Source organism: Ursus arctos, unplaced genomic scaffold (assembly GCF_023065955.2).
Source record: "Ursus arctos isolate Adak ecotype North America unplaced genomic scaffold, UrsArc2.0 scaffold_15, whole genome shotgun sequence".
Lineage (NCBI taxonomy): Eukaryota > Metazoa > Chordata > Mammalia > Carnivora > Ursidae > Ursus > Ursus arctos.
The window spans coordinates 47,223,439-47,251,267 of NW_026622819.1; the positions used below are offsets into that span (position 1 = coordinate 47,223,439).

Below are 27,829 nucleotides of genomic sequence, written 5' to 3' on the forward strand. Positions count from 1 at the left end.
GGAAATGTTTTTTAATTGATGGGGATATGTTTGCAAGGACACTGGAAACAACTTTTAAGAAGCTCCCAGTGTCCAACACAGACAATTTGGACAAGAAAACTAATAATGATAAATTGCACTATAATCTGTAAAATAAAATAAATCATCCATGAATCCCTGTTGATGTAAGTAAGTGATTGAATTAATAAATTGGGGAGAGGCACAGCTCTTCCTTATAGTAGTACTCCATTAATAAATGTAGAAGGAATGATAAAAAGAGAAAGCAGTATTAGCCAGAGACTGCAATAATTGTAGTCAAGAACCATCAATGGTATTAAAATTAATCAGTGAAGTATTATGAGAAACAAGGTATTTATTTACATGGTCTCAAAATATTTCCCCAACGATATTTATTTATTAACTGTAAGGGGAAAAATAGTAGCTTTACAATGCAGAAACATGGCATATACCTCCTTATCAAGTTTACATCATCAGCAATGAGACATAGAGATATTGGTATGTTCTGATATACTGTACTTCTGAGATATTCTTGTTAAAGATGCAAACTTGAATCCTATTATGAGAAAATACTAGAGAAACCCAAACTGGGGGACGTTCCAGAAAATAGCTAACAAATACTCATCAAAAATGTCAAGGTCATGAAGTTAAGAAAAGGCTAGGAATTATCACATATTGGAGGAGACTAAACAACTAAATGCAATGTGGGATCGTGGAATGCATCCTGGGTCAGAAAAAGGATATTTGTGGGAAAACTGACAAAGTTTGAATGAAGTCTGTAGATTAGTTAATGGTATTGCATTTGTTTAATTGTCTGGTTTCAGTAGTTGCACTACAGTTATGCAATATGTTAACATTGGGGAAGTGGAATAATGGGCATACAGGATCTCTATGTACTGATTTTGCAATTTTTCTGCATACCAAGACGTATTGCAAAATTCAAAGTTAAAAAATAACTTGCCTTGATTTTGTCATTAGTTTTCCTAGTCTATTGTATAATTCATTACTTTCTGATTTTATTTCTCTTACCTCCTTATGCTGCTTTCTTTTGGTTTATTTTATTATTTATAACTTTGAAAAATCATATAAAATTCTTTTGTTTTCATTCTTTATCTTATTGATAGAAATGTTTGAGGCTAAGGATTCACAACCCTCAAATGTTGAGAAAAGCTACAGAGCTTTACAGTAAGTATCTCATATTCCCACGATCTGGATTTTACAATTAATATTTTATTGTATTTGCTTTATCACATACCCAGACATCTATCCATCACTTCTTCAATTCATTTTATTTTTCATGCATTTAAAAATAAGCAATAGATATCAGTACAGCCTGTCCCCCAAATACTTCAGCATGCATATTATTAACCGGGGTTCAATATTTGTTTACCTTTTTTTTTTTTTTGAGATGAAGTTTCCAAACAATGATATAGGTATTTCCCACTGTCTCTTGCTTCTGAATATTGAAGTGGAAAAATCTGGGAACATTTTTCTCCACCTTATAAGTGACTTAATGTGTTTTACTGACTCCCGAGTATTCTTTTTTTGTCTTTAAAATTCAAGATTTTCCCAGATATTATCATTGTTTATCTTCTCATATCAATTTTTTCTGGTATATGCTACCATCTTTCATTGGGTAAATTCAGCTATCTCTGAAGTTTTCTTAGATCTTATTCTCCATAGGTGTTCTGGTCCATTGCCTTTGTTTTATTGAATGTGGACTCCAATTACATGATTGCTGCATCTTCTTATTCTTTTTTTCTAATATCTTTAATCATTAATCCTTTTAAACTCTTTATTCCATATTGTTTGCCTTTCTTGTTGCTGTCTATTATTTCTCTTACTGAACATCCTACAGTGTCTGTTCTCAATGTCAGTGTTTGTTTGTTCAATGGTGGGTGGTTTTTATTTTTCAAACTTTTCTTTGTATTTCTTACTGAGCTCTGCAAGTTCGTGTTTCATCATCTACAGTCTTATCATCCATTACCTGGCATTCTGTGTCTCTGCTTTGTAGTATTGCTTTGTAGGCGTGATTGCTTCACTATTGTTTTAAAATTCATGAAATGAAGTCTGGTCACTTAAAAAAAAAAGTCTGCTTCCTTTTAACACTTTTTTTAGTGAGTGTTCTTTATCTATTGGTGAATTTTGTTGCCCTTCTCCACTTTTTCCCTCACAGGGTATTTGCATCAATGCTGTACTTATTCCTTTTTTACTCTCCATCTTTAAATCATTTGGATTTTTCTTGGCTAAGATATTTGCAGGAGTTTCCGAGTAGGGGTGCTAGACAGTCCTCAAAGTCTGGGACCACATCTCAAATCTCTCTGGATCCCTAACGATCCACAAATGGGAGCAAACCCTGAAATAGTAGTGTCAAAGATAATTAGGCTTGAAGAAAAAAAGTTTTCCCTGAATATATTTAAATAGTAGATTTAATAACTGTGTGCTGCTTTTGCTGTTGGATACAAATATGTCTTTAGTTAACAATTCAGATAAAGGGAAAGTTTTGTTATTGTAAACTGCCTGGGGTCTTTTTGTGCACATCTAACACTTTCATTTACTCCTAGTAGGTGTGCAATGATTATACAATTGAATTCTTGGGTAGAATGGATTATAATAGAAGAAAAAGAGAAAAAGTAAAACTGAAGCTCTTTCTTTTAACCATGTAGGTCATCCTCATCAGCAGTGGGTGAGGAGCTCTTCTGTATTAAGATCCCACTGCAGACCATTTGTATAATTCAACGAAAAAGAAAGAGATCTTATCCTCCAGCTGGTTGACAAAGGACATGAAATCACACTGGATCATTTCTAGCATCAGACCTTCGGTTCTTTACTCTATATTTTAGAATCCCCTTTTATTTATTTATTTATTTATTTATTTATTTATTTATTTATTTATTTTTATTTATTTTTTTTTAAGATTTTATTTATTTATTCGACAGAGAGAGAGACAGCCAGCGAGAGAGGGAACACAAGCAGGGGGAGTGGGAGAGGAAGAAGCAGGCTCACATCAGAGGAGCCTGACGTGGGGCTCGATCCCATAATGCCGGGATCACGCCCTGAGCTGAAGGCAGACGCTTAACTGCTGTGCCACCCAGGCGCCCCTATTTTTTATTTTTTTAAAGATTTATTTATGTATTTCAGAGAGAGAGAGAGCACGAGCTGGGAGAGGGACAGAAGGAGAGGGAGACAAGAAGACTGAGCAGGCACCCAACAGGGGGCTGGATCCCAGGACCCCGAAATCGTGACCTGAGCTGAAACCAGGAGTCAGAGGCCCAACCGACTGAGGCTCCCAAGTGCTCCTAGAAACCCCTTTTATGATTTACAATCAACTTAATAGAATGGGCAGAGTTTACTCTCAGTTCCATAAACCCTTATTGTTTATTATTTTTTAAAAAATTAACAGTGTGTTTATGCTAAAGGACACATTCTGCAAACAAATTTAGTCTTTGATTAAAAAATTCAGTTGAGGAAAGGAAATTCATGGGAATCTTTATTCTGCACCTTACTCCATTGTTATTTAGCCCTATAATCATGGTGATGTGTTTCGATGTCTGAGTTGGAATCTTAGTATATGAATTTTTAAATATAGGAGTCAATTCTTTTTTAAAATTTTTTTCTTTAAAATACGGAAGTCTTATCTTTGCAGTATATTTTTATTTGCTTTATTCAAGGATAGGGAACACAAGTGAATAACCAACCACCAGCTGTTTTTAGCTTTTCCAGGGTTCGGAATCTTACCTGGGGTTTGAAGAAACAGAGCAGTCTCTTGGTCTGCAGATGAGATGATTACTGAAGCTATCGCATGCTGGCACTGTGAGCATCTCCAGTTAGAGCATGTATTGATGCAAAGAATAAAAAGCCATACTGGGAAGGCTAGGGTGATCAAAATCTCTCTGGTTCATGGATTAGAGGGTGTCAGACATCTCTTTCTTAAGAGAACTGCTATTTGTGGACTGAGGGAGTATGCTTTTTTATTTATATGATGGATTTGAGATTCTGGGATGTGTGTGTATTTAATTTTATGATAAGAAGTGGTCTGATAAGAAAAAGCCTTCTCATTATGTTAAAGGCAACACCTGTTTTGCTGGGGAAGGGCAGGAAGGTACAGATGGACCATGTGGCTAATTCAGCTAAGTGGCCAAATCAATGCTCAGTGGCATATTTGAAAGCAACCAGTTTGAAAGTAGAAACTGACTTGTCTATTTAAAAAGGGGGGAGGGTGGTGGCAAGAAAAGACATCTTTGGAAATTAAATCTGCTTAATATGGCTTAAAAGCATTAAAGATAATAAAATAACAATGCTGTTTCCACAGACCGACTCTCTTGCTAAACCAACACCAAAGCATCATTCAATTTTCCAGATGCAGGGACTAGTTTTCAAAAGATGGATTCATGTTACTCTGGAAAGCTCCCAAACAAATAATGTCTCTTTATTGGAAGCAAATGAAGAAAAAAGAGGATCTGTAGGGGAGTGAGAGCTACATAGTTGTATTAAAGCATAAACTTAGCAGTTCAGATAGGGATCCGTGAGAGAAATAGTTGCCCTGGGTTTGAGCAGAGAGAAGCTGCAATCAGAACCACTCGATAGGGTAGCCTTATTAGTGAGTGAGAAGATGATGGGGAACAACACAGAGCCCCAACTCAAGAATTCATCCAGGATTGGATTTAAACTAGTTTTGCTGCACTTTGGGGACCTGGAAGACCTTGGAAGTTGGTTGTCTGGCAGGGGAGGTAGGAGTGGAATTTAGTGAGATGGGAGAATGTAGCTTCTAACAATTCAGGATCTGGGGTCTAGCATTCTTGGATACAAATTATGACTCTGCTCTTTAACAGTGATATGGCTTTGAACAAGCAACCCAATGTCTCTGATTTTGTTTTCTCATCTGTAAAAGGGGCTAAAACTAGTATTGATTTCAGAAGATTGTGGGAGAGATTAAAAATGCTTATATGTACAAAGCACTTGGCCAAATACTGCACAAATAGTTAGGATACACAAATGTAAGCTGCTATAATATTATATTACTGAAATAATAATAACAATAATAAAAGTAAGCCCAGGATTTAAGTTTTAGAGTCTTCCTGGTTTAAAATGACTTTCCACTACACAATTTTCTCTTGCAAATTCATTAATTATTCCATCAGTTTAGTCTTTGGAAAACTTTCCCCACATCTCAGCCCCCTGTATAGGACCTATATCAAAGAGCTTGTATTGAAAGCATGCATTTATTCATCTCTCAGTTATTCATTCATTCATTCATTCATTCATCCAATAAGCACTTTTTGAGAACCTACTGTGTGCTAGACCCTATTAGTAGACAGGTATACATGTAATGGTGGAAAAGGGCAGATTCTTTCATTCTAGGAATTTATGGCATGGTGGGGGATATACATATTAAAGCAGACCAGTTGTACTAGGTTCTGGGGATTTGGGCAATGGCATTCTGGAAGAAATATAAGTTGAAACCTGAAAGATAAGTAAAAATTTCTCAGTTGAAATAGAGTCATGAATGGATAAGAACAGAGAGAACTATTTCAGGAAGGAAGAGAAGTACGTTAAAGGCAATAATGTGGGAAAGAGAATGGGCACTGTCCTGTGTGACTGGATAAAGGATGTGAAGAGAGGAGTGCCCAGAGATAAGAGGAGGGTTGGAGTTAGATATGAAGGGTTTTGTTAAACACTTTCAAAGAATATTCATTTTATCCTGAGGGCAATAAGAATGGAAAAGAGAGAATCCTAACATTTCAATGAAAACTGATCTACATTTTTTTCATGCCATTTTTTAGTTATTCCATTGTTTCCTTACAAGTCTAAAACATGGAGGAAGGCAGCTATCTCTCCCTTTTTGTAGCCAAGGAAACAGTGTCAGAATCATGTCCTCCCAGGTGACTGCCAAGTTCTATTTTATAAGGCAATCTGATGTTAAAAAGCATCTCTTCCCTTACCTCCCAACACACACTATTTCTCCAAATTTAACTGATGGGATGTTGACGCTGAGACATTGTTCAAGGAGAAAAATTTATAGAATAGGGCAAGTCCTTTAGGAAGATAGGTGACCTGATATGGGCCCCTATAGCTCCCAAATCATTTGATTCCATGAAGCTCAACATGCCTTGGCCTGCCTTCTCCATTTGGAAGCTCGGGCTGGGTCTGTTCTTGAAACCCATTGAGGAAACCATGTGAGGTTATCTCCATTATTCCCTCAAATCTTCCTCCCTTGGCACAAGGAAACAGTTAAAATGAGTGGGAATTTGAAAAAGGTCCAAGTGCAGCAGTGCATTGATCACAGATATCAGAGAGAGTCCAAAAGCAGTGAGAGCAAGCAATATTTAATCCAGAGATTCATGACTCTCATCAGGTTCAGGTGACTGTACATACGTACGTACATACATAAGCAAGTGAGCAATAACAAACATTAAAAATAGGGCTTTACCAGCTTGGAATTTTTCCAGCAAACAGAATTTTCCTCATTTTCTTCACCTTCTTAATGATTTCTTTCTCCCTTGTTTTTTTATCCTCATGAAAAGCCAGTAGATTCATGAATAAGGATAAAATCCTAACAACTTGAGACAGAATGAATAGGAAATAATTGTTATAGGAGGCAATTTTTTTTTTTTCTTTAAATGACAAGCTTTTGGTATGAGAGACACTACACTAGTTGCCTGGAAAGCAGAGAACAAGGCTTTTCTTCTAGATATAATAGATAATTTTTGTAACCGTAAAAGCTGTTGTTTACTTTTGGAAAATTATTTTTATTTTGAAATGATTTTAGATTTGCAGAAGAGGGGCGCCTGGGTGGCGCAGTCCTTAAGCACCTGCCTTCGGCTCAGGGTGTGATCCAGCGTTCTGGGATCAAGCCCCACATCAGCCTCCCCCACTGGGAAGCCTGATTCTTCCTCTCCCACTCCCCCTGCTTGTGTTCCCTCTCTCGCTGGCTGTCTCCCTCTCTGTCAAATAAATAAATAAAATCTTAAAAAAAAAAAAAAAAGATTTGCAGAAGAGCTGCAAAAAATAGTACCTATAGCCTTCATGCAGTAAACACTTATGCTAACAGCTAACAGAACCAAGAAATTAATTTTGATACAATACTATTGACCAACGTACAGAACTTATTTAGATTTTACTAGTTTTTCCACCAATGTCCTTTTTCTGTCCCAGGGTTTCACATTGCATTTAGTTTTATGTTTCCTTAGTCATTTCCAATTTGTAACAGTTTCTCTGTCTTCCCTAGTCTTTCACAATCTTGACACGAAGAGTACTTGCCAATTATTTGGTAGAATGTTGGGCAATTTGAATTCGTCTGATGTTTTCTCTTGATTATATTGAAGTTAGACATTACTGGGAAGAATACAGCAGAGGTTTTGCCCTACTCCAGGCACATATTAGGAGTACATGGTACCAATGTGTGTTATTGCTGATGTTAACCTTGGCTACTTGGCTAACATCCATTGCCTGGCTGGCTGCCTGGACTTTCCACTGTAAACATTATCCCTTTTGAAATTAGTAAATATTTTTGAGAAGATACTTTGGGATTAAGCAGATATTCTGTTTCTGCTTAAACTTTTACTCATCAATTTAAGCATCCATTGGTGGACCTTGACTACTGTGATGCTTTAATGGTGATTTTCTATTTCTCGCATTCTTTTTACATGCATTAGTTGGAATTCTTCTGTAAGAAAGAGTTGTCACTTCTCCTTCATGTATTTATTTATTCAGTATGCTTGTGTACATTTTTGTTACTTGGATTATAATCCAGTATTATTGTTATTTATTTTGTTGCTTGATTGTTTGAATTTTGGTCATTGGCAGCATTTCCAGATTGGCTCCTGTGGCATTTCCATATGCTATCATTTGGTTTTTTATTGTTGGTTTGTTTTGTTTTGGTTTGGTTTGGTTTGGTTTGGTTCTGTTTTGGTTTGGTTTGGCTTGGTTTTGAGCACTTGGACACTTCCTTACTTTCTGGCACCACAAGATACTCAAGGTCCATGGTGCATATTCCTCTACTCCAGCCCAGAAACCAACCAGCTCTCTAAGAAGCCTGGTTCCTTTTATTGGAGAATGTAATTTAGAGGGCCTGGGTGTTAGGTGTTATTATTGCTATTGAAGTCTCACTCTTTCTAGATTCTCTCAGTGGATGGAGCTACGAAATACACGTATGTGTATTAACTCATGCATACATACAGATCTATATTTGTTTATCTATTCCATATTGATAACTTCAACTTTAATCCAGCACTGTAGGGCTCATTCTAGTCCTCCCTCTTTCTTTATTTTTAACTACTTTCTATGACAGTAAGAAACTTGACTCTCATTACTTACACACTGTACATATTTATTTGTTCAACCTTATACACAAATAATGTTTCAGAATTTCTAACCTATGCTCCTGTCCTAAACAAATTTACCAGTTAGAGTATGGTATTTGTGCATAGTTTTTTTCTGTCTTTAGCCTAATAGTACTACCTTCTCAAAACATTGTTTTCCGAAGTTACTTAGGCCAACAATATATTAATCTCCAAACCCTTCAGTGTGGTTATGTGATTCATTTGAAATTCATTTAAATTTTGTTTGCCACAGGCTGAGTTCCATCTTTCCTGCTGCATCCTGGTTTATTTATGTTTTTTGTTGTTTTTTTTTTTACATTTACGTAAAGTATGGTATTCTTGTGTTTAACTTTGTAAGAAATCTCCAAACTATTTCCAAAATGACTTTCCCATTTCATATTCCCACCAACAATATATGAGAGTTCTATTCCCTCCACATCATTGCCTAAATACGGTGTTGCATTTGTTGTTGCTGTTTGTTTTAGCCATTCTAATAAGTGTTTGAATTATTAAATCTCATTGTGGTTTTCATTTGTACTTCCTTAATAGTTAATGATGTTAGACAATTTTTAATATGCTTATTTGCCCTCTATCTTCTTCATTGAAGTGTCTGCTCATATCTATCACCCATATTTTAAATTAGATTGATCATTTCCTATTATTGAATCTTATGAGTTCTTTATATATTCTGGTTACAAATTCTTTGTCAGAAATGTGAGCTGCGGACATGCCTAGTCTTTGGCCTGTCTTTTCCTTCTCTTAGCAGTTTCTTTCACATAGCAAAAGTTTGTAATTTTAATAAAGTCCAACTTATTTTTTCCTTTTATGGATTATGCTTATGTTGTATCTAAAGACTTTTGCCTAACCCAAGGTCACACATATTTTCTTCTATTTTTTTTTAAAAAATACAAGTTTCATAGTTTTACATTTTAGATTTAGGTACATGATCCATTTTGAGTTAATTTTTATATAAGGTGTGAGTTATAGGCCAAATTCCCTTTTTTTGGACATGCAATTATTTAAGCACCATTTGTTGAAAATACTATCTTTACTCCATGACTGGCTTTGCAACTTTGTTAAAAATCACTCACTTCTGTATGTGTGGTTTTGTTTCTGGGCTCTCTGTTCTGTTCATTAATCTTTGTGTCTATCATTCACCAATACCACATAGTCTTAATTTATGGTAGATTTGTGTCTCAGAAATGGATAATGTGAGTCCTCCAAATTTATCCTTATTTTTCAAAAATATTTTCCCTGTTCTGGTTCATTTGCTTTTTATATACATTCTTAATTTTAGAATTTTACAATCAGCTATCATCTTTTTTTAAGTATTTCTGAAAAATGTCTGCTTGGATTTTGATAGGCATTGCAATAAATCTATAGATGAAATTGGAGAGAATTGACATCGAAACAATATTCTCTTTTCCCAGCCAGTTAATATTTTACATATTTCTTCTTTGAGTGTTTGATAGAAATTGACAGTGCAATGATCTGGGTGCAGTTTTCTTTCTGGAAAATTTTGAGTTATGAATTCAATTTCTTTAATAGGTATAGGACTTTTCAGGTTATCACTTTCTTTTGTCTTGATAATTCATGTCTTTCAAGGAATTGATCCATTTGAAATTTATGGATACGGAGTTGCTTGTAGTATTCCCTTGTTTTTCCCCCCCATTTATTTATATATGTATTTAAGTTAATTTTTATTTAAATTCCAGTTAGTTAACATACAGTGTAACATTAGTTTCAGGTATAGAATTTAGTGATTCAGCACTTACATAGAACACTCAGTGCTCATCACAACAAGTGGCATTTTGTTTCTTTAATGTCTATAGGTTATACCGTGATAATCCTAATTTTGTTCCTGATATTGATAATTTGTGTTCTCTTTTGGTTAGTTCAGCTAGAGATGTATAAATTTTTATTGTTTTTGAAAGGACCACCTTTTGGTTTTCTTTATTTTTTTCTATTGTTTTCCTCTTCTCAATTTCATTGATTTTTGCTCTTATATTTATTTTCTTCTTTTGGTTTACTTTGTTTGCTCTTCTTTTTCTAGTTTCTTAAGGTAGAGGCTTGGATGATTTGAGAATTTCTTTCCTTCAATAAACATTAAATGCTATTATTTGCCCATTAAGCACCGCTTTAGCTGCATCCCACAAATTTTGGTATGTTGTTTTGTATTTGATACAGTTTAAAATATTTTAAGTTTCTTTGAAACTCCCACCTTGATCCACAGGTTATTTAGAAGTGTATTGTTTAATTTTCAAAAATTCAGGTATAATCCAAACATCTTTTTGTTGATGATTTTTAGTTTAATTCTGTTATAATCTGAGAACATACATCATATGATTTCTATTCTTTAATTTGTTGAGGTTTCTTTTATAGTTCTGAAAATGGTCTATGTTAGTCAGTGTCCACGCACACCTGAAAAGAGTTTTCCTGCTCCTTTTGGGTGGAGTATTCTTTATAAACGTCAATTAAATCTAGTTGGTTAAGGGGTGCCTGGGTGGCTGAGTCCTTAAGCGTCTGCCTTCAGCTCAGGGCGTGATCCCAGCATTCTGGGATCGAGCCCCGCATCAGGCTCCTTCACTGGGAGCCTGCTTCTTCCTCTCCCATTCCCCCTGCTTGTGTTCCCTCTCTCGCTGGCTGTCTCTCTGTCTGTCAAATAAATAAATAAAGTCTTTTTTTAAAAAAAATCTAGTTGGTTAATAATGTTGTCCAGGTCTTATATCCCCTTACTGATTTTGTCTACTTGTTCTGTCAATTACTGAGAGAGGAGTGTTGAGGTTTGTAATTATCATTTTTGATGGTCTATTTCAGTTCAATCAGTTTTTGCCTCCTGTACTTTGAATCTTATCAATTCAATTTGAAGTTAGGACTGTCCTGTCTTCCTAGAAAACTGACTTTTAAAATCATATATATTGTCCCATTTTTATCCTTGATAATCTTTTTTGTTCTAAATTCTGTTTTATTTGTTATTAATGTAGCTACTTCAGCTTTTCTGTAGTGTTTGTATGGCATATCTTTCCCTGTCCTTTATTTTTAATCTATCTATGGCTTTGTATTTCAAGAGAGTTTCTTGTAGAAAGAATGGGTTGAATCTTTTTTTTTCCAGTGTGACAATTTTTGTCTTTTAATTGTTGTGTTTAGAATATATATATATATTATAGACTATATATGTATGTGTGTGTGTGTGTGTGTGTGTGTGTGTGTGTGTGTATCTTGCTGGCTGTTTTCTGTTCTTTCCTTTAGTTCTTTGTCTCTCCCCACTTAATATCTTTTCTGTTGTTAATGAAACATTTTAAAATTATTTCATTTTATCTTTTCTATTGACGTGTGTGCAATGCCTCCCTCTGAAAATAATTTTAATGGGTGCTCCAGGGTTTAAAATACACATATTTACTTTGAGTCTAGCTTCAAATAATATATCACTTCATGTGTAGTATAAGGATTTTATAACAATATATTCCCAATATTTCTCCTTCCCATCACTTGTGCTTTTACTTTTATGTATACTATACTTGCGCCGTGTACTGCTACTATTTTTACTTTAATCAGTCATCTTTTAGAGTAACTAAAAGTAAGGAAAAAATGAATTCAATTTTACCTTCACTTATTCCATTTCCAGTATTCATCATTGCTTTGTGTAGGTCCAAGTTGTACTCTGATATGCTTTTCTGCCTAAAGAACATACTCTTTTTCTTCCAGCTCTATGAGATATAATTGACATTTAAAAATTGTATATATTTGAAATTTCACAAGGTGAGATGTCAGCAAGATGGTGGACCAGAAGGTTCAAATACTTGTCTCTCCCATGAAAACAACTAAAACAAGAGATAACTAGAAATTGACAAAAATAGCTCTGGGAGAGCTCTGGACTACAGTGAAAAAGCAGCAGAAATTCTGGAGAGTATGAAAACTGAGCATTGTGGCATAAAGAAGTATAGGAAGCACTTATCTGCATCACTCCAACTCCCAGCCTGGAGCAGATGAGTGCTAAGATCCCCTCAGAGGGAATTCACCCCATGGGAAAAGGCAAACAGGAAGATCCCAGAAATCCTTGTCACCTTCCTAGACATCTGCAGTCTTTGCTACTGAGGACCCCTGCAGTCTTCACTGATGCTGAACTCAACTGATAGAGCCACCTGGAGTCCCTGCCACTTCATCTCATTCCTAGGGCTGGAGGTGTTCCTGTTCCTGTACTGAGACCTGCTTTAAATGGTCCAAGTTGTTGCTGTGCCCTGCTCTTCTTGATTGGGGTACCACAGTGCCTACCAGCTACAGAATTAGAGCTTCTATTGTCCCACACTCTGCCTCCTGAGTCCTAATGACCCTCCACCACTGAGGCTATGCAGCTGGTGCTCTGTACTCTGCCCCATGGGTCCTGAGTTACGATGTGACCCACCATCACCAGAGCTGTGCTGCTGCTGCTCTACACCCTGTCCTCTGGGGCCTGAGTTAGGACTTAGACCTGCCATCCCCAGGGGGTAGGCTGCTGCTGTGACACACTCCCTGGGCCCAGGCTAGTAGTACTCCCTATCGTCCCTGGACCCATACCCATTGCTGCTTCCTGCCTCCCCCCGACTCTCAAGTCACCATGGTGAGCCCCAGAGACCCAGGTCCTAGTTCTGTGGGTGATCTACACATGCCTACACCTCAGACATTGGTACCAATGCTACAGTAAATGTGCTGTGCCCCAGGCTCCAGATGCCATAGTAATTCCATGTGACCTTGAGCCCAGGACCCTGGCTCCACTGCCAGGCACTGCAGTTTTTCAAGTTTATCTAGATCTTCCTATCCCTTTCCCCAATACACATATTATACACATACCTCATGCTTGGTTAAGAATTTCCTCAGATAGGTCCTTACTTTATCCCCAACTATCAGTGCTAGGGAAATGACTCTCTCTCTCTCTGGAATTTCTCTGCTAGAGCCTCACACAGACAGCCTAACTTCTTCTAGAAGTGAAGTAGCTCTATTGTTTAATCCCTTGCAATACCCTCGGAGAGAACCGAAGGTGCCAGCCTACCATTCTAGTACCATAAGTTGCAGAGACTTAGTCTTAGCAACATGACCTGTTAAGTGTGCCCTCAAACAACCCAATTTGGATCCAAGGCTGGAAAAGTTGTTTTGTGCTATTGTTCCCCTGTCCTTTAGAATCACAGAATTATAGTGTCTAAGGCTTGAAGGAAATCTTAAAGGCCGAGCCTACAATGGTTCCCAACTTCCATTCTGTCACAATAAAAGGAAGAATAATGTAGACAAGGATAAGAATCTTCCATTGATGTAGTTCAGTCAAGTTTATATACTAAAAAGATAATTTGGTTTGTGGGTATGTGCAATTCTTTTCTTTCAATTCTCTTCGCTATTCCATATCTGTCCAATAGTTTTGTTTTCTTATTATCAAGAAATGGACACAGAGCCACTTTAATTTATAAATTTAAAAAATAAATTATGCATATTTTTCTGTATTAGTGGTAGCACATTATCTGTGATGTACCATATGTATGATTGCGGCCTTAGCAATGTATGAGAAAGCAAAGTCGAAAACTTCTGAACTAGTTTTACTCTTCATCTGAGTTTTGAGACTCCCTTACATTTCTGCCAAGTAATTATTCATCCTCTGCTTGCATACCTCCAGTGACAAGGGAGCTCACTTCTTCCTGAGGGAACTCCAATTCTCAATAAGCTTAGTCCAGATGCAGCTGAAATCTCTCTCTCTGAAATTTTCCCCCATTGATATTATTGCATATTCTTAGGCTAGGTAGAAAATATCTGTGAAGAGGTCATGGCACATGGCAGACTTTTGGCTCTTTCCCTGAGGTCTTAGCCAAACCTCTGATGTACCACTGGACTTGGTCTACTTTTGTTTTGTTTTGTTTTCTTAACGGGGAATTTTGCTTGATGATTCAGGCTGATTAGCGTTCTAAAGCAGAGATGAAAGAGAACATTTTGGAGCACATCCAACCAAGAGACACATTTGAGGCTAACCTACTGGGAGAACTTAGAGGTGAGGAAATCACAGAGCAAATGCCCTTTGCCCTCTCTAGACATCACTGAATACCAGTCTTACCCAAAGGAGCAGTAGAATCTGAGAAAGAGAATTCATCTCTAGGGAAATGCATCCGGATCCAGAGCATGAGGACAAACAAAATTATTTTCTAGACAAAGCAATATTTATAGATGGAATAACAGTGTTCAAGAATCCAGATTTTAGAAAGAGACTGCCTGGGTTTGAATCAAAGCTCTGCCATTACTAGTCATGTTATTTTGGACAAATTCTTTGATCTCTAAACATCAGCCTCTTCATCTGTACACTGGGAATAGTACTAGCACTATGTCATAAGGTTATTATGAGAATTAAATGTGATAAGTTATGTAAAGGATCATTATGAAAAATTATTGTTTATATTTAAAAATTTACATGACATTTAAAAAAGGTAATTTTGGTAAAAATTTCATAGATAAGCTGACTAATTTTTTTTTCTAAAATAAAAATTTAGCTAAATTGGAAATCAAATTCATTGAAATGGCTTCCTTCTTCTCTTTTTGTTCCCGGTTGACTCGTGTCAAAAAAGATAGCTTTGCCAATCTCATCTGGACAGCTCTTTTCAAAGAATGTCGACAACTGTGGACATACTGTATTTAAAACCTAAGGGCTTAGGGTTTAGGGGTGCTTGGGTGGCTCAGTCAGTTGAGCATCTGATTCTTGGTTTCAGCTCAGGTCATGATCTCATGGGTCATGAGATTGGGCCCCATGTGGGCTTTGGACTCAGCAAGAAGTCTAATTGAAGATTCTCTCCCTATGCTCCTCCCCCCTACTCACACATGCATGCTCTCTCTCTCTCTCTCTCTCTCTTTCTCTCTAAAATAAATAAATAAATCTTAAAAAAAAAAAAAAACCTAAGGGTTTAATAATGAGTACCCTCATGAGACTGCTAGTTGTAACTTCTTCTGCATAGGAATTTAGATTCATTGAACTTTTCTTCTCTAATTTATATACACAATCTAAAAAAATATTTTGATTCAACTATTTGGATTAGGAATTCTGTGCAGACATAGCCAACATTATTGCTGGAGGGAAAATATGAAGAGGGCAAAGTGAGAAAAATCACAGCCTGGGGATAAAAGAAGAATAAAGGGAAAAAAAAACAATTGTACTCTTTATGAAGAGCATTGAGACCAACATTTGAGCTACCTCCAATGTTTATTGTGATCTGGGGGCCAATGAAATATATGTTCCTTGACAGTGTCTTCCAAATTTTAACTGATAGACCAAAATGGTGTCTTATTGTTTGATATAACTAAAGTTGAACAAAGTATTTCTTTTATTGTGGACTTTCTGTTCTTATCTTCCACCCATTTTCTATTGGGTTGTGTGTTATTTATATTAGATTGCTTTATTGTTATTCTTTTTGTGTTATTTATTAAGCTTATTCTTAGTAGTTTATAAAAACTCTTTACATGTCAAGAAAACAATGCCTTTTACATGAAGAAATTTTTGTATTTCGTATAGTCAAATTAATGGCATGACATCATTTAAAAACATGAATTCAGAAAGCATCAGTAAGTTCTGGAAAATAATTGTGTGTTTGTGTGTGTGTGCATGTTTATTTTATACAGTTTATTTGTAATATGAGCATGAAATACCACCAAATTAGCACTTATTCCTAATCAAAAGAAAGCAAAGAAAAAACAAATTTTTTTTGTTCAGTTCTGTTCAAATTTTTTTCATTTTTTATTACTATTTCTTTTAAAAAAGCACCTCTTTCTTATGAACCTCTATCAACAAAGGTATTTGATACATATGTGCCACTTTTATTCTGAAGTTCATTAAGAGTTTTATTCATACATTTTAGTTTTAAAAACATGGCAAGATTGAGTAAGAATTCTGTTAAGAATACCACAGTGTTTATTTTCTCTGTTTTTCCTTCCAGAAACAGTGTGGGGCAATAATAGTATTTTGCTTAAGGAAGCTCACTGCATACAATTGCTCCCAAGGTACTATCTTATGCCCTTATACTATTTGGATATATCTGAGTGTAATTTCTCATTTCTTTTATTTTTACCTGCAATGTCTAGCACTATGTTAAACTTTGGGTGTTCAGTAATACGTATTAACTAGTGAAATTAAGTTAAGCCGATTAGTGCATTATTAATACTTGTCATTATTAATAATAGTAGTGGAAGTAGTAATTAGAGCTACAGTTTTTAGTATTTCTTTCCTAGGATATAAGAAAAGAGGAAGATATGATCAGTTTCCTAATCTGTAGAATAGGAACACTAATAGCATTTTCCCTATGAGAAAAGGTTGTCCTTTCTCCATTCCCAATAAAATATACAGTGCTCAGCAATGCTCAAGTCACTCCCCAAATCTGCTAAATTAAGTCCTTTTCTAAGAAAATTAGCCAAATGGAGGGAGGAAAACAACTGCAAGCTATCCAGTATCGTGTGCATACTGAGGACATTAATTACGATGAGTCTGATCTTGTGTTTGACCAAGAGAGAAATGCGATTCTTTCTGAGTTGAGCACATAGGCATTTAGAGACGTTTATCGTCAAGAGTGCTTCAGGAAGAGTTTCCCCTCCATTGTCGTGGTTTATTATTGAATTATATGATTTTCATTTTTTCCATCCCCAGACTTACCACTTTAAATGCTCCATCCTTTGCAATCAAATGCAATTCTTAAGCTTCATTTAAAAGCAACAATAATGATGTTCTGTGGAATGGAAAAAGAAAAGGAGGGAAAAAAGGGAGAAGAGATCTAATTTACCAGAACACATCTCAAGAAATGAGAAGATAAACCTGTCTCTTGGAACTCACATGCTCCAGTACAGGGCCCAGTGTACGTTCACAGGGGTGTGGGTTTTACAGGCAGATTTCTGGGAAATGGGGGGTTTGTTGGAAAGGGGAGCCATGGAGCCACAGGCCTATTGCAAAAGTGTTTGGGGGCCCTGTTGAAATAACAGCTACTGAAACACTTCCGAGGGTAAGAAATGCTAGAAATAATAAACAAGTATCACCAACCTCCTGGGTTAGGAGCAAGCTTTGGAAGTGTGAAGGTGGTGTAGGGCTAAGACCCTGGACATAGGAAAAAACCAAATTCTTTTAAAAAGACTTGCTTGCTGTATCTGCCTCTTGGTTCTTGTCTTTGTCCATGCAGAGGTGAGAGCACTTAGTCAGGAGTCTGAAGTACCAGGAGTTCATAACCACACTTTGATCTCGAATTATTTTCTCTATGAATCCACAGTTTTGAGGGACCTTTTACGATGGCCTGCAATCTGTGATCCTACCTTGCAAGGACAGGGGCAAAGACTATAGTGTTAAATGTAAGCAAATCCTCTCTAAACAAGTTAGGCTATTTTGATGAATACATTTTTGTGTGAAGTCCTGTACTTTTTCACCACAAAATTATTAGCTTTATCACTCTCCCAGCTGCCTCCTACCAACCCACCCATTTCCCATGCTTTTTAAAATTGTTTTAGAACCAGCCTGAGATATGCTGACATGGAAGTATAAAATATAGTTAGACTAACTCTTGTATCTTAGGATTTTAGAGCTGATTAGGCCCTCGGGGATTTTCTGGTTCAATTTCCTCATGTTAGGAAAGAGCAGCAAAATGATTTCTACCCAAAGATAGGAAATCGCCACTGCCACACCCAGAGCCTTCAAGGCCCCACCATCTCAATGCAGTTGGCCTGACTGCTAACCCGGGGTGCTCCTCTTTGCCTGAGGCTTTCCTTTGGCCTTTGAAGCCCACTCTGTCCACCCCTATGCAGGCCAGAAATGCCAGGGCAATTACTGCCCCATACTCAAGCAGCCTTTTGCCAGTGATAGACAGGCATCCATAAATAAGTACCCCAGTTTCTTCACCATCAACCCCCACCTTGCCTATTAAATAATTCTGAGGCCCGTGTTCATGCTTATATTCACCCCCAAGGTTCCCAGCTGATTATGTTCTACTTGTTCACAATGGTAACTTGGATAGTCACCACCTATAACATATAATATATATTATTATATAATAGGTGGTAACTATAATGTATTATATATTACAGGTGAATATATATCTATATATAGATAGATATATATCTGTATATATCATCCCCCCTGTACTGGCATCCTTCCTTTCTCAGGTCAGTTCCCCATTACTCTACCCCTGCTTCTTAGACTACCTTCCGAATATCTATCATTTGCACTCAGATCCTAATCTCAGGTTCTGCTTCCAGGGGAATTCAAAGATAAACCTCTGCACCTTGCACATACTTCTACTTTTTTTCTAGCACACAGTTTTCTAATGATTTGTTTTCATAGCTATGGATCCTACCAGTTAGTAGATTTGTTGATGATTGTTAAAAGCTTTTCACCTTTGCTTTCTCATGCCTTAGCACAGTTCTCGCCCATAGTAAGCTGCAGTGCGGGTTCGTGGCAGTGAATTAAATTGAGTTTGCAAGACTTCCTCACTGGTTACTCCAGAGCTGGAAGGAAGTGCCCTGGGCTCCTGACTCCTGTGGTTCTCTCTTCATGCAACAGCATCATCTATGCCTTCTGTGGTGGACCTTTACTGTTTCTGCCCATCCAGCATGCACTCTACCCTGGCCATTTTCAGTTCTTGAGGATAGGACTTCAGATCCATGTAGTTCTTACCTCTGACCATAGAAGCTTGCTCCTTCCCTCTCCTTACTTTCTTTTCTCCTTCCTTCTTGCCTTCCTTCCCCCAACTTTTTAAATTTCCCTTCCTTCCTTCCTTCCTCCCTTCCTTCCTTCCTTCCTTCTATTCCTTCCTTCCTTCCTTCCTTCCTTCCTTCCTTCCTTCCTTCCTTCCTTCCTTCCTCCCTCCCTCCCTCCCTCCCTCCCTCCCTCCCTTCCTTCCTTCCTTCCTTCCTTCCCTCCCTCCCTCCCTCCTTCCCTCCCTCCCTCCTTTCTTGCTTTCTTGCTCTCTTTTCTTCTTTCTCTCTCTCTCTTTCTCTTTTATTACTAGAGTTACCGAGCCTGTAGGAATGTAAGCCTAAAGTTTCTGGTGAACAGCTAACTATCAACAGAAGAGAGTCTGCTTATGGTAAAATCAATAGAGGGAAAGGCAGAATAAGTGTTTAGAGGGGGTTGGGGGCAGGAGCTGAATCCTAAAGACACTTAGTTTTTGCATACAGATGTGTCTACAGATCATTCAACTATGTAAGTCAGTACATTACCATTTTTGCTTAAGTCAGTTGAGTTGAATTTCTTAGAGTCAAGTACAAACTTTTGTTAAATTACTCACTTTGCAGCAGACCCTGGCCAGGTACTAGAGGTGCAGGGATACACATACTAGCAGTTTCCACACAGAATTTGCATATTAATGGGTGATTTAAAGAGTAATATTATAACACTGTGCTTTTAATCTTCTTGGCTGCCTTTCTTGGAGCCACCATGTTTCTTCTTTTCTTGACTTTCAGAAGAGACAAGAAGCTTGTTTGTTTTCCTTTCAATATCCCCAGTCACACAAAACTCCTTTCTAGTACTTTTTTTTAAGAGGCCAGCATATCCTGGTTGTTTGTTCCATATGATGAATGTCCCCATTGCTTATTAACCTCCAAATAGGCAGCCCCCACCATTAGGGCTTATGGTCTATATGAGACAACATAAAAACAAGACACATTCTCCCCCATGCACATTTCAAATGAAATGTAACAGAAGAGAAATAAATAAAAATGGGAAAAAAATGCCTTAAATGGTTTATGTTGGAAAATGTTATATGGGCAATAATGGTGCTTATATGGGCTTTGGGCAGAGACTTTGATAATGAAGGTTAAATGAGGGAATGTTGCAAAAAATGTTCACTGTTCATAAAAATAAATCTCTGGTAAGAACCAGGATGAAATAAACAGAGTTGCAGGCGCCGGGAGCAGCTGGGGTGACCTCAGCCTCAGGTTGGTAATAGCCAGATTCACTGCAACCACACACTCTCACCTCAGCAGGATTCACTTAGCTCTCCATCACAGAGCCTTGGAGTTCCGCAGCCTTGGGGGTGGCTCTTCAGCTGTCTCACTGGAAAACAAAGGCCTTGACGTTTCCGGTGGCAGTTTTCCTCCTTGTGTCTTGGCAGGGTTTCCAGGAACCCTGCCTTTCTAGGTTAAGTATCAGCTCAGGAGTTTCAGACGCAAATGTCCACGGGGGCAGCAGGTTGCAAATGAGTGAAATGGACTTGGAGAGGATAGTGGCAAATTGGAGAAAACATGCCCCATTTGGAAGGGTCACCACTACTACCACTACTCAGCTCCAGCTGACATGACAATGCTGCCAGCTTGGTGGGGTCAGATCTTTCTATTTATCAAGAGTGAGCTAGAAATCTGAATTTTATATGAGTTTTTCTGATTTTTAAGTGTGGGCAATCCATTCTGTTGAATATATATATATACACACATACATACATATATATATATATTTGTAGTGGGGCTACATAGGGTGGAGGGCAAAAGAATACATCTTTATGGGACAGAATTGGCTGAGCAGCAGCCAGTTTCAATCCCTCTCTAAGTGAATACTGAGACTGTAACTATCATTGTTTGGGTTCATTGATTGTTGCTGCAGAGCTGTCAGTAAAGGTCCTCCATACTGCGTAGTCTTGGGGGTAAGAGTTTTTATTAGAAATGGCCATTCATTAGCAGGTACTATGTGCTGGGCATTTTGCTATGAACTGTACAGGGATTATTTCATTATATTCCCCCTACATTCCTAAAAAAGGAAGCACTAGTGTTAGCCTACTTTATAGAAGGGGAACTGAGGTTTCCAGAAATGAAGTAATTGACCACAGTCATTATATAGGATACCTCTGTGTACACCATCTTACATCTTCTTGACCTTGCCACTGATGCCAGCCAAGGCTACCACTTTACTTCATGCATTTCTCCCTGGTTTCCTTTGGTTGCCTGAGGACATTAACACATCATGGGATGACCCTCCCTCTCTCTCTATATATATATGGTACATATGTGTGTGTGTATATATGTGTGTGTATATATATATATATATACCCCGCATCTTCTTTATCCATTTATCTGTTGACAGATACTTAGGTTGTTTGCATTATCTTGTATATGTGAATAATACTATAATGAACATGGGTGTATAGATATTTCTTTGAGATATTGATTTCAATTCCTTCAGATATGCACCCAGAAGTGAGATCACTGGACCGTATGGTAGTTCAATTTGTAATTTTTTGAGGTAGTGCCATACTGTTTTCTATAATGGTTCTACCATTTTACGTTCCCACCAACATCATATAAGGGTTCCCTAATCTCTATATCCTTGCCAACATTTGTTCTCTCTTGTCTTTGATAATAGTCATTCCAGCAGACGTTAAGTGATATTATGATTTTGATTTGCATTTCTCTGATGATTAGTGATGTTGAGCATCTTTTCATATATCTATTGGCCATTTGCACGTCTTCTTTGGTAAAAAAGACTATTCAGGTCTTTTGCCTATTTTTAAATCGTATTATTACCTTTTTTGCTATTGAGTTATATGACTTCTTTATATATTTTGTATATTAAACCCACATCAGATATATGGTTTGTGAATATTTTCTCTCATTCTTTAGGTTGCCATTTCAGTCTACTAACTGTCCTTTGCTGTGCAGAAGCTCTTTAGTTTAATGTAATCTCACTTGTTTATTTTAGTTTAGTGTCTTATCTAAGAAACATTGACAAGACCAATGTCAATAATCTTTTCCCCTATATTTTCTTCTTCGGGTTTTATAGTTTCAAGTCTTACAGTTCAGCCTTTTACCAATTTTGAGTTAATTTTTGTGAGTGGCAAGAGAGTGGTCCAGTTCCTTCTTTTGCATGTATATCTGGTTTTCCCAACACCATTTATTGAAGAGACTGTCCTTTCTGCATTGTGTGTTCTTGATGCTCTTTTCAATAATTAGTTGAGCATATATGCATGGGTTATGTCTGGACTCTATTCTGTACCACTGGTCTACATGCCTTCTGTTGTACTAGTCAAATCTAAGGGGGAAAAAGCCCCTCGATGATAACAAATGGCCATGAAACTGTCTTTCTGACATGGAAACATGGTGGAGTCTGGGAACTGGGGTGACTGGCCCCTCTTTGAGCTACGACTCAGCTCCAGCTGGCTGTCACTGTGCAGGAATGCAGGTCCTATCATGCCAGATCTACTAATTGTTCAAGAGAAGTCAGAAACTCAGAGATGTTTGTGAAATATCCAGATTTTTAAATGTTAACAATGAATTCAGATTTCTTAAAAAACAGTAGGCAAGCCAACACTGGCAGAGCAAACAGAACACATCTGCAAGTTGTACTTCGCACACAGGCCACTGGTTTGCTTTCTGTGTCATAAGTTCTGCTCTTTGTCCTCTAAAATCTTTGAGCCATGTTTTCCTGGGAGAGGTGCAAAACTTGGGGGAGTGCATAGTACATGGGAGGCCACTGAATTTGTCACTTAGGATTCTCTTCACTTTCTATTTCTAGGGGAAGTAGGTTAAGATGTGCTTATGTATATCTGTATGTGTGTGTGCATGTGTGTATGTTTGCAAAGGATCCAGAAAGAGACTTAATTTAAGAGAAACAAACAAGTATTACATTGACTTTCCTCAGACACTAGGAAGAGGCCAAGGAAAAACAAATTAATTATCCAAATAGGTGTCTTTTGCTGATGGATGGCAATATTTGAACATGGTATGTAGAATTTTTTAAAAAGCCTTCTTAAATCAGCAAGAAGGGAGTATATGACTTTCATTTTTTTCTTTGTGCAAAATTATTGTGTCCCCTGACCAGATTTCTACTGGCCTTGATGATTAGTTGGCTATTTTAGTTGTTCATTGTGTCAGCCTTTAGTAAGAGCCTCTTCTGAATGGGACTCGCTATGTCATAACTATATAAAATATTCATTAATATGATGCTTTTAATGGATTTGTTTGGAATGAACTTAAGTGGAGGGAGCCACCACTGATTTGTGGGGCAGGAGGGCTGTTTCATGGCTGTGTCTGCCCCAAGTCCTGTCTTGTCCCGCAAGCCCCTCTCCCTGCCCTCTTTGCCTGTAGGCTCCAGTCTGAGAGGGGACACTGAGAGCATTCTGATGGGGGCTTTCAGGACTAGAAATTCTATTCCTTTTGCATGAATATGTTCCAACTTTGTGTTTTTTATGTTGTGTTCAGTGGAGGTATGCTACAGCTTTTCTGAATTATACTAAAGTACTTTTGCCATGTAGAATTAATTGCCTAGTGTGTGAATGCTCAAGCTCTGAAATTAGACAAGTTTAGCTTTGAATCCTGGCTTTGCCACCTACTAATTGTGTGGCCCTCAGGCAAGTATCTTAACATCTCTGAGCCTCAGTTTCATCATCTTTTAAACTAGAGCAATGCTAGTATTTAATTCATGCAATATTTGAAGATTGAATAGGGATAGTTTGCACAGTAACCTAGTGTCTGAGACATATTAAAAACTTATTAACTTTAGGGGAGCCTGGGTGGCTCAGTTGGTTAAATGTCTGCTTCAGCTCAGGTCATGATCCCAGGGCCCTGCTTCAGGCTCCCTGCTCAGTGAGGAGCCTGCTTCTCCCTCTCCCACCTACTCGTGCTCGCTTGCTCTCTCTTTCTCAAGTAAATAAATAAAATCTTTAAAAATGTATTAACTTTAGCCATTACTCTCTAAGTAGTAGGCATCCAACTGCTGCCACACATCTGGGTCCATTTGAAGTTTCTACGGAACCTTCTGCTAGACAAGCGCCATTTGGTTCTTAATCATATCAACCCTGACAATAGAGCAGGTATAATCGAGCACCTTTAAACAAGTGAATGAAATATGGACCCAAGAGGTTAAGTGAAATGATCAAGACTCCTGTGCAAGGTGGTGATGAGACCTGGGAATAGAATTAAATATTTTGACTCCTTCCTCAGCATTAATTCCAGTCCTTTATATCAGATTAAAAGCTTTTCTTTTTATTTTTTGCATCTAGAGTACATCTGAACCTGAAATCATGCCATTGTTTTTTTTTTTTTTTTTAAGAGACAGAGAGGAAGGGGGAGGGGCAGAGAGAGAGAGAGGGAGAGAGAATTTTTTTTTAAGATTTTTTATTTATTCATTTGAGAGAGAGCGAGCACAAGTAGGGGGTGGGAGTGGAGGGGCTGAGGAGAAGCAGACTCCCCATGGAGCAGGGAGCCCACTCGGGACTCAATCACAGGACCTTGGGATCATGACCTGAGCTGAAGGCAGACGCTTAACCAGCTGAGCCATTCAGGTACCCCGGAGAGAGAGAATCTTAAGCAGACTCCCTGCTGAGCTTGGAGCTTGACACAGGGCTCATTCTCACAACCCTGAGATCATGACCTGAGCTGAAATCAAGAGTTGGATGCTTTAACTGACTGAGCCACCAAGGCGCCCCTGAAATCATGCCATTGTTATCTCTATTATTTAATTTCTATCTGTGTACCTCTGTACTTTTCAGTCCTGAGCACTCACCTTCTTACCAACCTTTTGAAATATGGTGACATGAGATAAATAACAATAAAAAATACTCCCTAACACTACCAACCTCAAAATCTGGACTCTTAAGGCCCAGCCTAAGCATCCAGCAAGCATAATATCGTTTTCAGCCCAACCCATTTCATTCCTTTCCGGTTCTGAACACTGTGTATGTGTTAGGGACCTGTAACCCATTTGGGGAGTGATCTTGGGCAGATATCTTCAATTTTTGGGTCTTTGTTTCTCTCTTCTTAAAATGGAAAAGATTATTAATTTATTAATAAGGGAATAATACTTCCCTAAAAAGGTATGGAAGACATTTAACAATGATCAACTTTGCATGTTGCCTTCTGGGGCTGGGTGGGGCTAAGGCTTTATTTTCATAATCTTCAAACTGAAGTCACAAACAATTTTCGTAAGGTTGCTGGAATAATGAAACAGCTGTTTCTCAGGGCAGGGTCCAGTGAAGTGGCAGGGATGGAGCAACCACATGGGAATGGGCCGGAGGCTGCTTCAAATAGACTCTTCCTTGGTGTCTCAGTCCTGGGAGGGAAAATATGCTCATCAAGATCCTGATTAAGCAGGGATTGCCAACGGCACTCTTTGTAACCAGGCAAACAAGAGGTCTCCCCCTTCTTCTTCTGCTCTTAAAACAAAAATCTATCAAGATTTAATCACATTGCTTTATCTCCAGGATCTAACCTCTGAGTGTTCACGAGAACATTTTGCTTTGTCTCCAGGCCCTAAGGCATGTGCCTCTATGGGAGCTATGGTCCCTTTAGGGTTTTTACTTGAGTTGAAGAAGCAAAGATTGCTTTTTGTTCCCCTTTGACTCTCTTCTGAATTAACATGAAATTGAAGATGACTGTCGTTAGGGCAAAAAAAAAAAAAAAAAAAAAAAAGAGTGAGAGAGGGAGAACAATGAGGAAGGGAGCCAGGGAAGAAGGCTGGGAAAGCCAGTGTGAAGAGTGTGTCTTGGAACCCAAGGGAAGCTCTGTGTTCATCAAGCTGATAGTTCCCTTCCAGGCCATCAGCAAAATGAAAATGCCTCACCCAACCACATTTAAATCCTTTCATCTAGGTCTCTAAAACCCTTCTCTGGGGACTACACTTTGGAGTGTGAATTCCTCCAAGTTGATTATCTTGGTGAAAGTACAGATGCCATCCCCCACCCCACCTTTAGTTGTCCTTCCCTTGTAATGGACTTTTCTGGGGCTTCAGGACCAAATTGATGCTAGCACAAGGGGGGGCTGCATCTGAATGTGTAATTGAGAAACAACACAGACACTGATGTCTCAGTATTAATTAATGGAATTTGATGTTTATTGCTGTCGTGCCAGCCAATCACTTTTTTCAGAAAATTAATTAAGCCGTGGGTAGGGGTTTAGCAGCTTCCTACACAAGGCCGAGGGCTGATTGGGAGCCTTTGGGACTGGGGAAGGGAACTGCGTCTGTGGTTTAAATTGTATGTGAGCTTTGTCTAAAACCACAGACTTAGATTCCAATTCTGAGAGAAGGGAGAGGAATGTGGGGAAGGGGTCTTTGCTGCCTCTTACCCTTAATCACTCCTAACTTTTGTCATTGTAGTTTTCCTTCTCATCTCCTTCCACTGACTATCCTTGCCCTGTGCAGGGTAAATCCACTTATTTGCCCACTGAGATGAAATGTGAAATAAACAGTGGCAAAAGAACTTTCATAAGAAAAATCTCAGTAAGGCTTGTTCAGATGCAGTCACCAGATGGCTTGTATTAGACAGAAAGGCCTGGATTTCAATATTCTATCCTTCTAAAATGTCCCTTATTAGCATTTCTGGATGCTTCTTTCTTTTCCTTTTCCTTCCTCCATATCTGTTCTTTACTCTTTTTTCTTTCCTGGTTGAACAGAAATTACATTTATTTCAAGTTTTTTGAATAACATCATTTTCTGATTATGAACCAAAATGATATATATTCATTTTAAGAAAATTTATTAAAAAACAGAAAAGTGTGAAAAAGAATGCCAATTGAGGAGTAATAATTAAAGTTCGACAAGCTCTGGCCTAAGTGCTTTATGTATATGATCTCATTTAATCATTTTAGCAACCATGTGAGGAAGGTAGTGTTTTTATCTGTGTTTTGTAGGTGAGAAAATTGAAAGAAGTAAAGTAACTTTTCCAAAGTCACACAGCTACTAAGGAGTAGCATAGACTTTGAACCCAGGCAGTCTGACTCCAAAGTCTATGTTCTTATCATATGCTCTACTGTCTTGCACTGGGCTGTGCCAGCTACATCCTGGGCGAGGCACACACATCAAGATAGAAGGTACTAACTGAGGAGGTCTCCAATAACTCAGACCAGTTGTCCTGGGAGACTTCTGGTCTGGGAAACTCACCACCTTCCACACTCAGGCTCTCTGCCTTATAGGCTCAGAAGCTGTTTTTTAATAGGGATAAATTAACATTAATTGTGTTCATAGTGACAGCTATGGTACCCAGGAATATTAAGCTTGTTAACTTACAAGAGCAAGGACACAGTCTAGAAGGATTTGCATTCACCTACTAGTGCATCCTCACCCTGTAGCAAGGTTACAAGACAAGCTAACCAACAACTGTTTTCTTGGACTGGGTGCCTGGGATCAGTGGATGGAGACTCATTTAGCTAACTCTGAGCTGAGTTATCTTTTCAGTACCACCGCCTTCCTCTCCTCCTACCTCCCTCATCATAAGAGTAATGGAAACCCCAACACACTGATATACTAAGCCAAGGCCATCTCTCCCCTTTATCTATAATCCTTTCATTTCCAACCCTCCATTTCAATAACACATCCTTACCATAGATTTCTTACTATGTTGTTAGGTTATAGTCAAGTCTTGTTGGTCTAGGAGCCAGTCTTCTAAAGGTGGTTTTGTAGATCTCTGCCCAGGTCTGCTAACTGTTGATTTAAAGCTCATCTTTCAAAGGGCTCAATTTTTTAAAAAAATTTTATTGACATGTACTTTACATATCATAAAATTTACCCATTTTAAGTGTACGGCTGAGTGATTTTTAGGAAGTTTACTGGGTTGTGC

The 27,829-nt window shown here is 37.9% G+C and overlaps 1 long non-coding RNA gene across 2 annotated transcripts in view; it reads left to right on the top strand.

The window, feature by feature from the left end:
• The first annotated feature begins 999 nt into the window (after positions 1-999).
• The window catches only part of LOC113264031 (uncharacterized), a 309,361-nt gene continuing 282,531 nt past the window's right edge, over positions 1,000-27,829 (top strand). The window contains exon 1 of one of the 2 annotated variants that reach the window (XR_003319512.3): positions 1,000-1,182. This is a non-coding gene — a long non-coding RNA (uncharacterized LOC113264031). Of the gene's footprint in view, positions 1,183-16,251; positions 16,317-27,829 lie in introns of those variants that run through there. The other variant, XR_008959229.1, reaches the window with a different exon arrangement.